The sequence below is a fragment of the Gracilinanus agilis genome, chromosome 1, assembly GCF_016433145.1.
Source record: "Gracilinanus agilis isolate LMUSP501 chromosome 1, AgileGrace, whole genome shotgun sequence".
Classification (NCBI taxonomy): domain Eukaryota; kingdom Metazoa; phylum Chordata; class Mammalia; order Didelphimorphia; family Didelphidae; genus Gracilinanus; species Gracilinanus agilis.
Genome location: NC_058130.1, coordinates 555,967,837 through 555,981,345, shown reverse-complemented (window position 1 = coordinate 555,981,345; position 13,509 = coordinate 555,967,837). Strand labels below are relative to the sequence as shown.

General features: G+C 37.8%; 1 protein-coding gene across 1 annotated transcript in view; it reads right to left on the bottom strand.

The window, feature by feature from the left end:
• Positions 1-13,509, bottom strand: part of RAB31 (RAB31, member RAS oncogene family) — a 160,496-nt gene that overhangs the window by 72,014 nt on the left and 74,973 nt on the right. The window lies entirely within an intron of this gene.

Genomic DNA, 13,509 nt, shown 5'->3' with positions numbered 1-13,509 from the left:
AAGAACTCCAATAAATAAATTAAATGAAAGGTGTTTCCTTTGCTCTCATAATTACCAAATATTTGCAGCAAAGTCTTTGGCAACAAGATAAATTTAAAAGGGATTGAAATGTTATAAACTTGAAATAGCTAATTCTGTAGTCCCATGGAAAAAATAGTGTTGGAGGCAGCTAACTGACCCAGTGGATTGAGAACCAAGCCTTGAAATGGAAGGTTCAAATATGGCCTCTTCCTAGCTGTGTAGCCCTGGGCAAGTTACTTAACCCTAACTGCCTAGTCCTTATCACTCATCTGCCTTGGAACAAATACACAGTATTGACTCTAAGAAAAAATGTAAGGGTTTTTTTTTTTTAAGAAAAAGAAAAAAGAAAGAAAGAAAGAATACTGTTCATCACAGAGCTGAGTTAGACTTTATTTTGTTTTAAAATAAAGGAAATGTGGTATAAACTCTGCAATCCAGTAACATTGACCTCTTTGCTGTTTCTTATACAAGAAACTCCATGTCCCACCATAAGGCATTTTTACTGGAGGTCCCATGATACCTAGATTTATCTCCTTCTCCATTTCTACCCCATGACTTCTCTGGCTTCCTTCAAATCCTGGCTAAAATTCTACCTTCTGCAGGAAACCTTTCATTCATTGTTGTTTAGTCACATTCAACTTTTTGTGACCCCATTTGGAGTTTTCCTGGCAAGGATCAATATCTTTGTAGTGGTTTGCCATTTCCTCCTCTCATTTTACAGATGAGGGAACTGAGGCTAAGTGACTTGCACAGGCTCACACAACTGATAAGCATCTGAGGCTGGATTTGAACTCAAGAAGATGAAGTCTCCCTGACTCCAAGATCTTTTCTACTGTGCCACCTAGCTGCCATTTCATAATCCTCTTCAATTCCATACCTTTTCTCTAGGGATTATCTCTAATGTATACTGTATATAGTTTGTTTGTCTACTATTATAGTTGTTTGGATATTGTCTCCTTCTTAATTTGTAAGTTCCTTGGGGGCAAGGACTACCTTCTGCCTATTCCTTTCCTTGTATCCCAATACTTAGCACAGTGATTAATAAATATTTGTGACTGAATAATGAAAAACTACTGGGGAAAAATAGACATGGATTTTAATCTTAGCTTTGACACTAGCAATGTAACCCTGAGAAAGTTGCTTCATGTCGTAATATGGAAATAATCATAACCCAGGATCCCTTTAGGAATGGACACTCTAAGCATATTAACCTTATGAGGAAGATGGGAATAACTGACAATTTTCTAAAATTGTACTTGTAGAGAAATTGCAGAGAGAAGCTTTCCCAAGTATCTCCCCACCTGGTTCTTATCAAACACTTCTTTCTAAATCTTCAGATCCCAATCAGGGGTTCCTTTCCTTTAGCTCAGAAGCTATAATAAAACTCAATTTAAAAAAAAAAAAAAGCTGTTTATCTGCAGTGTACAAAAATCAATACACAGAGATCAGAGGGGGTGACGAAATTTTTTACCAACAATTTGGAAGGTCCCAGAACAATGCTGCAGCTATTTCTGAGCACAGCCAGACCAGATTCCAGCTAATGTCACTGTACAAAATCTTATACCATGGCTCAGTTCTCTTTCCTCTCCTTGGTGATTGTTTTTAAAGTCATTTGTGGCTGAGCATATCCTTGCTATAGTTTCTTTTAAGCCAGTCCATAGAAACTGGAAACTTACTTTCTTCAGGTCAGAAGAATCATGTTACCCCATCTCTGTGAAACTGGCCCTTACCAGTCATGGCTGTTTCCAAATGAGTCGTGACACCAGTGATCTAATGTCACCCTGAACAGCATACACAAGAGTTTCCATAAGCTTTGGCCCATCCATCCCCAGCTACCAGCAATGGTAAAATGGGCCAGCTGGGAACAGGGCCAATCAGAGGGATGGTGGGATTTAAAACTACCACTGCAAGATCCTCATGCCCAGCTCCTATATTTTACAGGTAAGGAAATTAAGGCTGATAAAGTATAAATGGCTCACTGGTGTCACATTGCTCATAAGAAGGAGAATAAGATTTCAAACCCAGGTCCTCTGATTCTAAATCCAGAATTTTTTCCCCCAGTTTTTCATGTTTCTTCCTGTAAGAAGGCAAGGAAGACATTTGACCTGACCCTAGAGTTCAATGAAGACCTCAAATGCAGCAGGTAAAAAGCTATTATCACTCAATGTGGGCTACAGGGCAACTAGGTGACTCAATGAATAAAATACTGGGCCTGGAGTCTTCCTGAGTTCAGATCTGGCCTCAGACTCTTACTAGCTGTGTGACCCTGGGAAAGTCACTTAACTTCATTTGCCTCATTTCCTCATCTGTAAAATGAGCTAGAGAAGGAAATGGCAAACTACTCCAGTATCTTTGCCAATAAAACTCCAAATGAGATTGGACACGACTGAACTAAAACAAAGGTATGTTAGATGGGCATCAACCTGCTTAATCTCAACCATGACATTCCACAAAAAGTAAAATTCCACCCTAACAATTAGTACAAATAGTCATACAATAAGGGTTAAGAAATCATTCGCTAAATTTTTAAAAATTCAAATTATCTCAATTATGAGGCTATCCTATTTTAATTTTTCTTTTTTAGGGCTAGACTTGAGTGATTTAATCCTTTCAGTAACTTTGAGAACCCATTGGATATCATCTCTCCTTCCTAGTCCAAAGAGGTAGTTTTTGGTTTTATTACTCTTTTGTTTGGTTCAGTAAGGTTTTGTGGGGAGAAAGAAGGAAAGAAAAAAAGAAGCCATTTATTAAGCAATTGTTATGTGCCAATTAGAGTACTAAATACTAGGGATATAAACACAAGCAAAAAGAAAGCTAATTCCTGCCTCTAGGGAGTTTACAATCTAATGGGGGAACACATCATCCAAAGGAAAGTTTAAAAGATGGAGGCGAAATGGGGAGAGAATATCTGAAGTCAGGGTATGGTTCTGAAGTCCAGAAAATCAAGAACAAATTTAGGAGAAGAATGAAAACAAACTATTAGCGTGGGCTTTTTCATAAAATGGAAGTTCCAGTGAGAATTTACCAATAGTAAAAGGAGGGCAGATCTTGTGGAAGAAAATGCCAGGATGAGCAAACTGCTGGGGTGGCAGGAAGTTGCTGGACCCTATATGCTGAGGGAAGTGCCAGGAAAAGCTAGTAGTAGAGAAGGCAAGGTTTTTAAATATAAAAAGTCAAGGAGATGGCAAAGGGGAAAAGGAAGGGAAGGTAGAACAAGTTATCATCAGGACAACCTCCTCCCTGGCTTCATATTTACCAGATGAAGACTGGAAGTTTGTGGAAGCTCCTCTTTCCTACCTCTACCCAACTATTTCCATTCTCCTTTTCTGTCTCATGTTTCCTTTTTTTTAGAAGTCAATTGAAGGGCTATTAGAGCTCTAGGATGCTGCAATTTAAGAATAGTGTATAGCTTTTTCAAGAAGCGTAGGCCTATCTCCAAACTCAGTAGTCCTTTTCTTTTTCTGGCTGCCAAGTCAAGAACTTGAAAAAATCCTGCTTTGAAAAAAAAAAAAAGGATAGAGTGAAAAATTAAATTCTCTCAAGTATGTATAACCTTGGGGAAGAATTATTCTCAGGGTAACCCATGGTGGTAAACAATATTACTAAAAAATGTGTGGTTTTGTTCCTTTTGCCATTTTTTTGTGTTTGCATATAAGAAAGAAGTATGGAACCAAGCCTATGGGACTAGTCATTAGAAAATAGTACTTTTCAAGATTAAAGAAAAGAGAAAAGGATCTATCCGTACGAAAATATTTATGGCAGCTCTTTTTAAGGTGGCAAAGAATTGTAAATCGAGAGGATATCTATCAATTGGCTGAATAAATTGTGGTGATTGCAGTGGAATATCATTGTGTTATAAGAAATGATGAGAGGATAGTTTCAGAAAAACCTCAAAAGAATGACATGAATTCGTGCAAAGAGAAGTCAGCAGAACCAGGAGAATGTTGTACATAATAACAGCAATACTATAAGGAGGATCAACTGTGAATGACTTAGCTACTCTGATAATGAAAGGGAGCCAAGACAATTCCAAAGGACCCATGATGGGAAATGCTGTCCACCTCCAAAGAGAGAACTGATAAACTCAATGCAGATTGAAGCATCCTTTTATCCCATTTTCCCCCCTTTTAATTGTTTTCTTTCAAAAGGTGGCTAATATATAAATACTTTGCATGACTTTACATGTGTAATCTATATCAAACTGCCTTCTCAAGGAAGGAGTAGTGTGGGAGGAAGAAAGCGAATTTGGAATTCAAAATTTCCCTTAATGCAAAGGCTATGTAAAATGCAGATAGTTTGAATTCCATTCTCTTTGAGTCATTCACTCTCTCTCTGAACCTTAGTTTTATCACCTATAAAATTAGGGTGTAGGACTAAGATAATCTCTGAAGTTTCATTATATACCTACTCATTTTGATGAAGATATTATCTTAACAGCTTCATCTATAATAAGAAAGCAGTGCCTTGGAGCCAGTCAGATCAATTTGCTCTACCCAAGGGCTTAGCTGAAAACCACACACCAAATCCCAAAGGCTGTATGCTACACCCTGCAAGGTCAACCCACAGAATACCATTTAATGGGGGCTGGAGGGAAGGGAAGGAGCAGAGTATATGTTCAAAGAGGGAAGGAGAAAGTCAATTAAAACCTTCTGCCTTTTCCCTTCTACTCTCTACCTCACAAGTTCAAACACAAGATGTTATAAATATCTAGACAAGCTCTGCCAGACTTGATTTGGATTTAACAAGTTAATTGCTAGTCCAAATAAGACAAAGCTTGCTTTCTTTCACAATTTAACTCCTAGTGTTTGTATCTATCGTATTTTTCACATGAAACAGAATAAAGTGACTTTAAAGGGAGCTTTCAAGACATTGAATATTGATGTTTATTTTTAAATGCTGAAGAGAACAAAAAGGTTCTGCAATAGATCTGCACCAAATATCCTCCCTTCTTCCCTCACCTTGGCTAGCTGCTTTGAGATATCACCAGGAACTACAGGCAGCTCACTGACTCCATTAACAGCTTCTTTCTATCTAAAGGCACTATTCTCCCTTTCCTGGCCACCAGGGGAAGACCCTACACAAGATCTACTGGCCTGTGGGTTCAAATGTACCTGCCTGGCCATCAATTTTCAAATCCCTTGGTACCAGGATGTCCTACCTGTCCCTACTTCCCACTGCAATGTCATCTGAGCACTTCAGACAAATGCAAAAGAAAATCTACAGGGTGACTCATTCATGAATCTAATCTGCAGAAACCAGAAAAGGTTAAAGAAAGAAGAGTCACGGAATCTAGTAGGTGGAAGAGAAGTTTAAAAAAAAAACAATGGAAAAGGAGAGTTTACTAATCATACCATTCTTTATTGAAACCCACTCAATCTTTGATGATCTCACCACTTATTTAAGAGCTTCTCCAGCTCCCCCTTTCCTAATTTCAAATAAACACAGAACACTGAGAGGCAACTCAAGTAATAGATAAAAGAGTTGGTTTGAGAGTCAGGAAGACCTTAGGTTTAGGTCCAGGCCCTGAGATACACTCACTGTGTGACCTTGGGCAAGTCGCCTAAGCTATGATGCTATGATGCTTTTAGGTAGTGATATGTGAAGATACAAAGCCTAAAAATGCAGGTTTCTTCTTTTTGTACTCAGGACAGATTTACATTGGGTTTCACTGTATTTGAAGAGAAATTTAATCTAGCAGAAAATCCAATTTATGTGCAAGTTCAGGCTGGCAGAGCTAAGTGAGCTATTCAGAACCGCTAAACTGGGATTCAAGAGACTTGCCAGAGAACTCTCTAAGATCATAAGTAGAACAATTGCTTCCCTGTATTAGTAATAGGCCTGTATAACACTTGTGAGTGTGTGTGTATGTGTGTGTGTGTGTGTGTGTGTGTGTGTGTGTGTGTGTGTGTAAAATGCTTTAGGGTTTATAAAGCCCTTTATAAACCTTATTTCATTTTTATACTCATGATGACTCTGGAAAGTAGGTGCTACTACTATCAGTTGCAGAAACTGAGGCAGAGGGAGGATAAATGACTTTCCTAGAATCACATAGCTTATAAGTGTCTGAGGCTGAATTTGAACTTAGGTCTTCCTGACTTCTGATCTAATTCCTTAATTGGGAGTTTCCCCACACCAGTGTCAGTTATAGGCTCAGACAACAAAGGTAAGACAGCAAAGAACCTTGGTGATCATCTAGTTCTTCCTCACCTTGCTTTCACCTATATAGAATCTGAGATGTCACAGTCAATCAAAGAGAATCAAAACTAGAAGCCAAGACTCTTGGCTCCCAGTTTAGAGGTTCTGAAAAGTTCAGTTCTGTCAGCCTGAACTTATGCATAAATTGGATTCTCTCTTAGATTAAATTTCTCTCCAAACACAGTAAAAATTCAATATAAATCTTTGTGCAAAAGGGATAAATCTGCATTTTTAAGCTTTACATCTTCACATAACACTGCCTAAAATGAATCATAGTATCATCAATTCACAAATTATCTAAGCTAAAAAGGACCTTAGATATAGTGTAGCTCAAAATTCCGATTTTACAAATCAGGAAATTGAGATTTGAAATGCCATTAAGAAGCAGAGTGGAAAATTAGGGGAACATAAAAAGTTTACTTGTCAGACTTATGAATAAGGGAAGAATTTATAACCAAACAAGATATAGAGAACCTTAAAAAAATTAAAGAGATAATTTTGATCACATTAAATTAAAAAGGGTTTGTACCAGCAAAACCAGTGTAACAAAGATAAGCAAGGAAACAATAAATTTGGAGGAAAAAAATTTATAGCAAGTTATCTCTGACAAAGACCTCATTTCTCAGATATATAGGGAGTTGAATTAAATGTATATGAATACAAAGCATTTCCCAATTGATAAATGGTCAAAGGATATGAGGAAGAAATTAAAACTATCTATAGTTAAATGAGAAAATGCCTCAAATCTCTATTAATTAGAGAAATGCAAATTAAGACAACTCTAGTTCTTCACACCTATTAAATTGGCTAACATGACCAAAAATGGAAAATGATAAATGTTGGAGGGGATATGGGAAAATAGGGGAACTAATACACTGTGGTAGAACTATGAACTGATACAAACATTCTGAAGAACACCATAAAACTATATATACCCTTTGACCCAACAATACCACTACTGGGTCTATATCCCAAAGAGAACAGAGAAAAGGGTAAAGGACCTACCTGCACAAAAATATTTGTAGCAGCTCTTTTTGTACTCAAAAAGAATTGGAAACTGAGGAGTTATCCATCACTTGGGGAAATGAATGAACAAGTTGTGGTAAAAGGTTGTAATTATATTCTGTTACATTATAAGAAATGATGAACTGGATGAGTTCAGAAAAACCTGGAAAGACTTATATGAACTGATGCAAAGTAAAGTGAACAGAACCAAGAAAACAATATATATAATAACAGAAATATTTTATGATCAGCTCTGAAAGACTAAACTATTATCAGCAAAGCAAGTTTTCAAGATATCCACAAGGGACTCATGATGAAAAAAATGCTTCACACAGCCAAAAAAGGAACTATCAGAATCTGCTTATAGATTAAAGTATGCCATCTTCCACTTTATTTCCTTCATGAATTTTTTTTATCATATGTGTGATATGTATCTTCTGTCCTGATATGAGAATTTGGAAATATGTATCACATGAAAGTTCTGATATAACCTATATTAGACTACTACCCCAGAGTGGAGGGAAAGACAGAGAAAAATTTTGAATTCTAAAATGTCAAAAAACAGTTGTCAAAAACTGTTTCTACATGTAATTGAAAAAAATTTTCCTTTAAAAAGAAGCAGCAGAAAGGAGACTGCTTGTCCCCAGTTCTCCACAGAACCTTGTGCACCATTCCCAATCACCCTAAAATATGGTTTCTCTAATTAAACATACAAATCAGGGAGACACTGATTAAAACAAGATAATAATTGGTCACTGCCTTTTGGTTTGGGTATGCAAACCATTAATTATACAATTCAGAAAAGAAGCCATTTTTGTGGGAGAGTAAATTTTCCTTCTTTGTTTGAACAACTAATAACTATGCCCTGAGGTCTAGTTATCCAAATTCCTCTACTTATTCTGAAAAGAGTAGTATTCAATAATCTTCCCAGTATAAGTGATTATTCTTCACTGGCAAAACTAACCTGTGATCAATCAAGTACTCAGAGATTTGAAAGACTGCTTTTTCATCTGTTGCATTTATTCAAAAAATACAAATTTGTAAGCATAGAAGCATGTCAGAATTTTGGCAAAATGCTGGGAAAATATGACTAAAATGAGCCAATAATGCTTTGAATTGGGTTTTTTTATGGTTAAAAAGTGGCAAAAGGAATAGGACCAAGCACCATTTCCCAAAAGATAAGTCAAAGATATGAATAACTGACTATTAATAATATGAAGAATTGCTCCAAATCACTAAAAAAATACAAATCAAAACAACCCTGAGGTTTCACTTCTCATCTGGCAAATTGGTAATGATTAAAAATGGGAATAATCAATGTACAGACTATGATGAGGGGTCTATGAATTGGTCCACCTATTCAAAAAAGCAATTTTGAATTATTCTTAAAAAGTGACTAAAATATCAATACCCTTTTATCCAAAAGACCCTCTGCTAGGGCATAAAACCTAAGGAGATCCATGAGAAAAAGAAAGCTCTCATATACCCCCAAATACTTATAGCAGCACTTTTTGTAGTAGCAAAGAACTGGAAACAAAGTAGATGGCCATTGTCTAGAGAACCACTAAACAAATTGTCATATATGAATGTAATAAAACATTATTACCATGCTATAAAAAGTGAACATGATGAATTCAGAAAGGTATGGAAAAACTAATATGAACATCTGTTCAGATACAAAATGAAATAAGTAGAACTGGGAAAATACTATCTATCCAACTACAAAATGTAAATGGGAAGAACACCAAAACAAGTGAAACTGAGCATTGTGAAATTATAATGAACAAATTTAACCCCAAGGAAGAGATATGAGAAAACATCTCCCTTCCTTCTTTCTGAAAGAGGACACTGGTTTTTACATGTCTCCCCGAAGAGCTCCTTGAGAGCTTCTTGAGCGCAGGAACAGGTGTTTTTCCCTCTTTGTATTCTCAGCACTTAGCACAGTGTCTGGCACACAACAGAAGCCTAATAAATGTTTATTGACTAAAACAGCAACTAAACACAATATAACATTAAACCTTTTTGATATATTAGTTTTGCAGAATGTTTTATTCTTTATTATAAGGATTAGTTTGGGAGGGATAGGAAGAAGGATAAATTATCAAATGATATAAAAACAGAAGATATCAATAAAAATTATTTTAAAAAATTTAATTTGCAAAAGGGCACCAATATAAAAGATGAATAAAAAGAACCAGGACATTTTATTACCAAGTAGTTCTGGGCACACGGCTTTTAATAGCACCTATTAGGGCCACCTCTATCTACACTAACCCTTGTCTTTCTAGGTCACTGCCTACTTACCTCATCCCAAAGGAGTCCCTCAAATTTCAAAGCAGCACCAATTTGAAAAAAAAATTACTAAAAAATACTTGACTCATAACTGAACTACTGCCATGACCTCCTAAATACTTAGATTTTCTCCCCTAACTTTCTCACTTTCTTCCCTAACCCCACCTTGAACCTTTAAGGTACATTTCTAAGGACCCTGGAAATGAAAAGAGGTGCTCCAGATGCTAAAAACTAGCACTGATTAGAAACCCCAAAATAATAGATTTATGGGAAATTTTATAGAGGAAATGTAGTCCTAAGATCTTCTGGGATTACAAAATCATGCTGTTTTTCCATTTTAATCTTTAAACTGGAAACCTGAAAAACCTGAGCACCGTCCTTATTTCATGAAGGTTTTAAACATCAAAGAACACACATAGGAGCTGCCCACAGAATATGAGCTACTGAAGTAAGATCTATTAGATCCATGTGTCATTCTACCCGTATCACTGAATGAGACGTTTGTTCTATTAGATACCAGGGGGACAGGGAGTCAATGACAGCTGCATTCTAAAGCACCCAAATGCTTCATGGTCAGTCACTCTAGGGGAGGAGCATATGGACAATAGAAATATCACTGGTGCTGGCACCGAAGCAACCCAACTCTCCAGAGATCCAAGTCCGGTTCTGATTTCAGCTTTAAAGCCACTATAATTTGGGAGAGGTGGAGACAAATGACCGACATTTCTGTTCTTGCCCTTTTCTATCATATCTATAACTTGGATCTACCCTCTGTTGATTATTTTCTATTTATCCTGTATAGAGCTTACTTTGTATATATTTGTATGTCGTCTCTCCCATTAGCCTGTCACAGTTCCTTGTGGGCAAGGATAGTCTTTTGTCTATTTGTGTACATCCCAAAGTTTAGTATGATGCCTGGCACAGAGTAGGTGCTTAATAAATGATTATTGAGTGATTGTGATTATTGGTAGATCTGGGATTAGCTCTTATGGGTCATCTAATTCCAAATCCAGTGGTCTTTACTGGCATAACACTTGTATAAAAGTACTAAAAGTAGATGAGTAAAGTGGTTTTCCTCTAGGGACATCATCTCTAGAGAATAGCCCCAAGATTAGTATTGTTTGGGAAAACAAAGTCGCAGGGTGATCCTTGCATCATTAAATGCCTTTTTTAGCAGGGATTCTTAAACTTGGGCTCCATAAACTTTTTTCATTAAATATTTTGATAAGTGAAGTGTATGTTTATTGGTTTCTTTTGTAATCCAATGTATTTAAAAACATTTTTCTGAGAAAGGATCCATTGGCTTCACCAGACTTCCAAAGGCATCCATGACACTAGAAAGAACAAGAACCCTTGCTCTAAACTCTAAATGCCACAATGGGGTGGTGTGGCAAGAGCGAGGTGTATCAGAGCAGGTTCCATTAAGGCTCAGCTCCAAGTTGGGCTAGGAAATCACACAATTTACACACTCTTCCCCTTCTGCCACTGAAGAGCCTCAAAGGGATTGTACTGACATAAATCTCATTCCAGTCAACTTTTTTCTGAAGGGAGGGACTCCTCCATGGAATTCTCCCTCTCAGTCATTTGTTCCTCTCTTCCATCACTGAGTTTATAACAAAGCCACCACTAGGGAGCCTCAGTTGAACACACAAGAATCTGAGTGAGGTCAGGAGTAAGGTTCCCATCATATAATTAATCCTCAGGAGTACCCTGGACTGGGAATCTGGAAAACTGGTTAATATTTCTAGCTTTGCCAGTGGAACTCGTTGAGAATCTAGATCTAATGAGAAACTTTCCTTCTTAGTGCCCCTTTCCTGGGCCCATAATAAAACTAGTTAAAAAAAAAAAACAACTGTGTTACCAACAACCAACCCCTCCCCTGAGCCTGGTGATCCTTGGGACCTCCCTTCTCTCCTATCAGTGGCCACTTGTCCCCCAAACTCTGAACTCCTGAAACTGCCAGCCCCACCCTGCCCCACTTCTCAGCTGTTGCAGGGCTGGTTCAGGGTGTGGGCTGAGGTGGCACGATGAGTCGTAGCAAGGGAGGAGAGCCTTAGAAGAAAGTAAACTCCTGGGAAGTCCCATGCCCATCTCACCTCCCTCTACTTAAGTATCCCTTCTTACTAGCAACCTCAGGCTTTTTTTGCCCAACTCCACAGCCCTCAGACCCTTCCAAAAAAAGGAAAATTCAGCACAGAATCTTTGTTTTTTCTTTGAAATATAACTGAATTTCCCTACAGGACTGAAGTAAGGAAAAACTATAAAGTAAGGGGAAAGGAGATAGCCAGAAAAGAAGTCTGTGAATTGCCTACTTCTCATAATCATTAGTGATTTTTTTAAAAATCAGAGGAAAATCATTTTTAAATACCCATAAAGATCTGCATGCTTGCTTGTCTGGGGACAGAGAACAGGGAGAAGCACTGTGAGGCTGTGTTCTGCACCACAATGGGCTGTGTGCCTCACTGTGGTTCAATTACATTTCTAACAATGGCAAAGGAGAGGAGAAACCCTGGTTGAAAACAACAGATGGTAGTGATGGGAAGAGAAACAGACCAGTAAATCCCTGAGGTCCAGGGAAGTAAATAATGGGGGAGACTGGGCAGTCAACCTAGAATTTGAGATGTACCTTTCACTGGCAAGAAGCCTACCAGTGTAGCTCCCACCTACTCCCCTTTCCAGAGGTACAATCCTCACCTCTAACACCCTTCTGTACTCTTCTAACTCTGCACCTTCTGTCCTGTTCTAAACATCTACTTCTTCTCCTTCCCAGTTCTGGTCTATGTACTAGAACTGGGAGAATCCCTCTCCCATGACCTAGCATTAGGGAAGAGAAATGAGGGAGAGAAGAGGCAAGTTTTCCTATAGCAGCTGAAGAGTTGTAATTTTCACAACCAAGATTGGAACTCTGAATGTTTTTAAAAACATTTATATACAAAATGGGTTGGGTTCCTTACTACTATTTCTCTGATACTATCTACCAAGACTTTGACTTCTATTTTTATTTTTTAAATTAGTTACATTAAAGTTCCCAGGTCTCTCCTTCCCTCCCCTTCCCTCACTAGAAGGCATTATTTAACAAAAAGACATATGTACATATATAAAACTATGTCTATATTTATCAGTTCTTTCTTTGAAGGTGGACATAAGCAAGTTTTTCTTCAAATAAATTTCTGTTGCTAGATATAATGTTCTCTTGGTTCTTGTTTCACTCTTCTTAATTTCATATAGTTCTTTCCATGTTTTATAAAAATTAATCTGCTTGTCATTTCTTACAGCACAGTAGTATTTCATCATAATCATATACCAGAATTGTTTAGCTATTCCCCAATGTGAAGATGGGATTAACTCTTTCCTGCCTACTTTTAGATATAATCACCAGAAGTGGATACATCCCCACTTTTCCTTAAGTGAGGGGAGGTCCAAAACCCACATGCTAAAATTGGGTGACAACTCAGAAACAACTGACTGCCCCCTGGGCAGTACTAAGAAAATTCTAAAACTGCTACTGGTCCACATAAAGTGAAGGAAGGCACAGGAAGTGATGCAAAGGGTCTTTAAAAGTAGTTGTAACTTCCTATGGAGGAAATTTGAGCTCTTTTCAAGGCTGTGAAGGCTGGTGAAGGATCTGCTTCTTGGATCTGGGATTGGTGAGGCAACTCTTGGAATGCCACGTGGATGAGTGAAAAGGCTGATTCCTTTTCCTAACTCCTGAAGGGACTAGCTTCTGGAGAGGCCCCCCTGTCTTGGAGGAGGCCTTGTAGCTGGAACTCTTGCTTTATTCACCACAGGAACCTCCAACTAATGGTTCTCTGGTGGAAGGTTAACGAACCCTGCCTGGTTCGAACCAGGCCAGAGTAATTATTTGGTGGGATAGGACAGATACCTTCTCTTCTCTTCTCTTCTCTTCTCTTCTCTTCTCTTCTCTTCTCTTCTCTTCTCTTCTCTTCTCTCTCTCTCTCTCTCTCTCTCTCTCTCTCTCTCTCTCTCTCTCTTCTT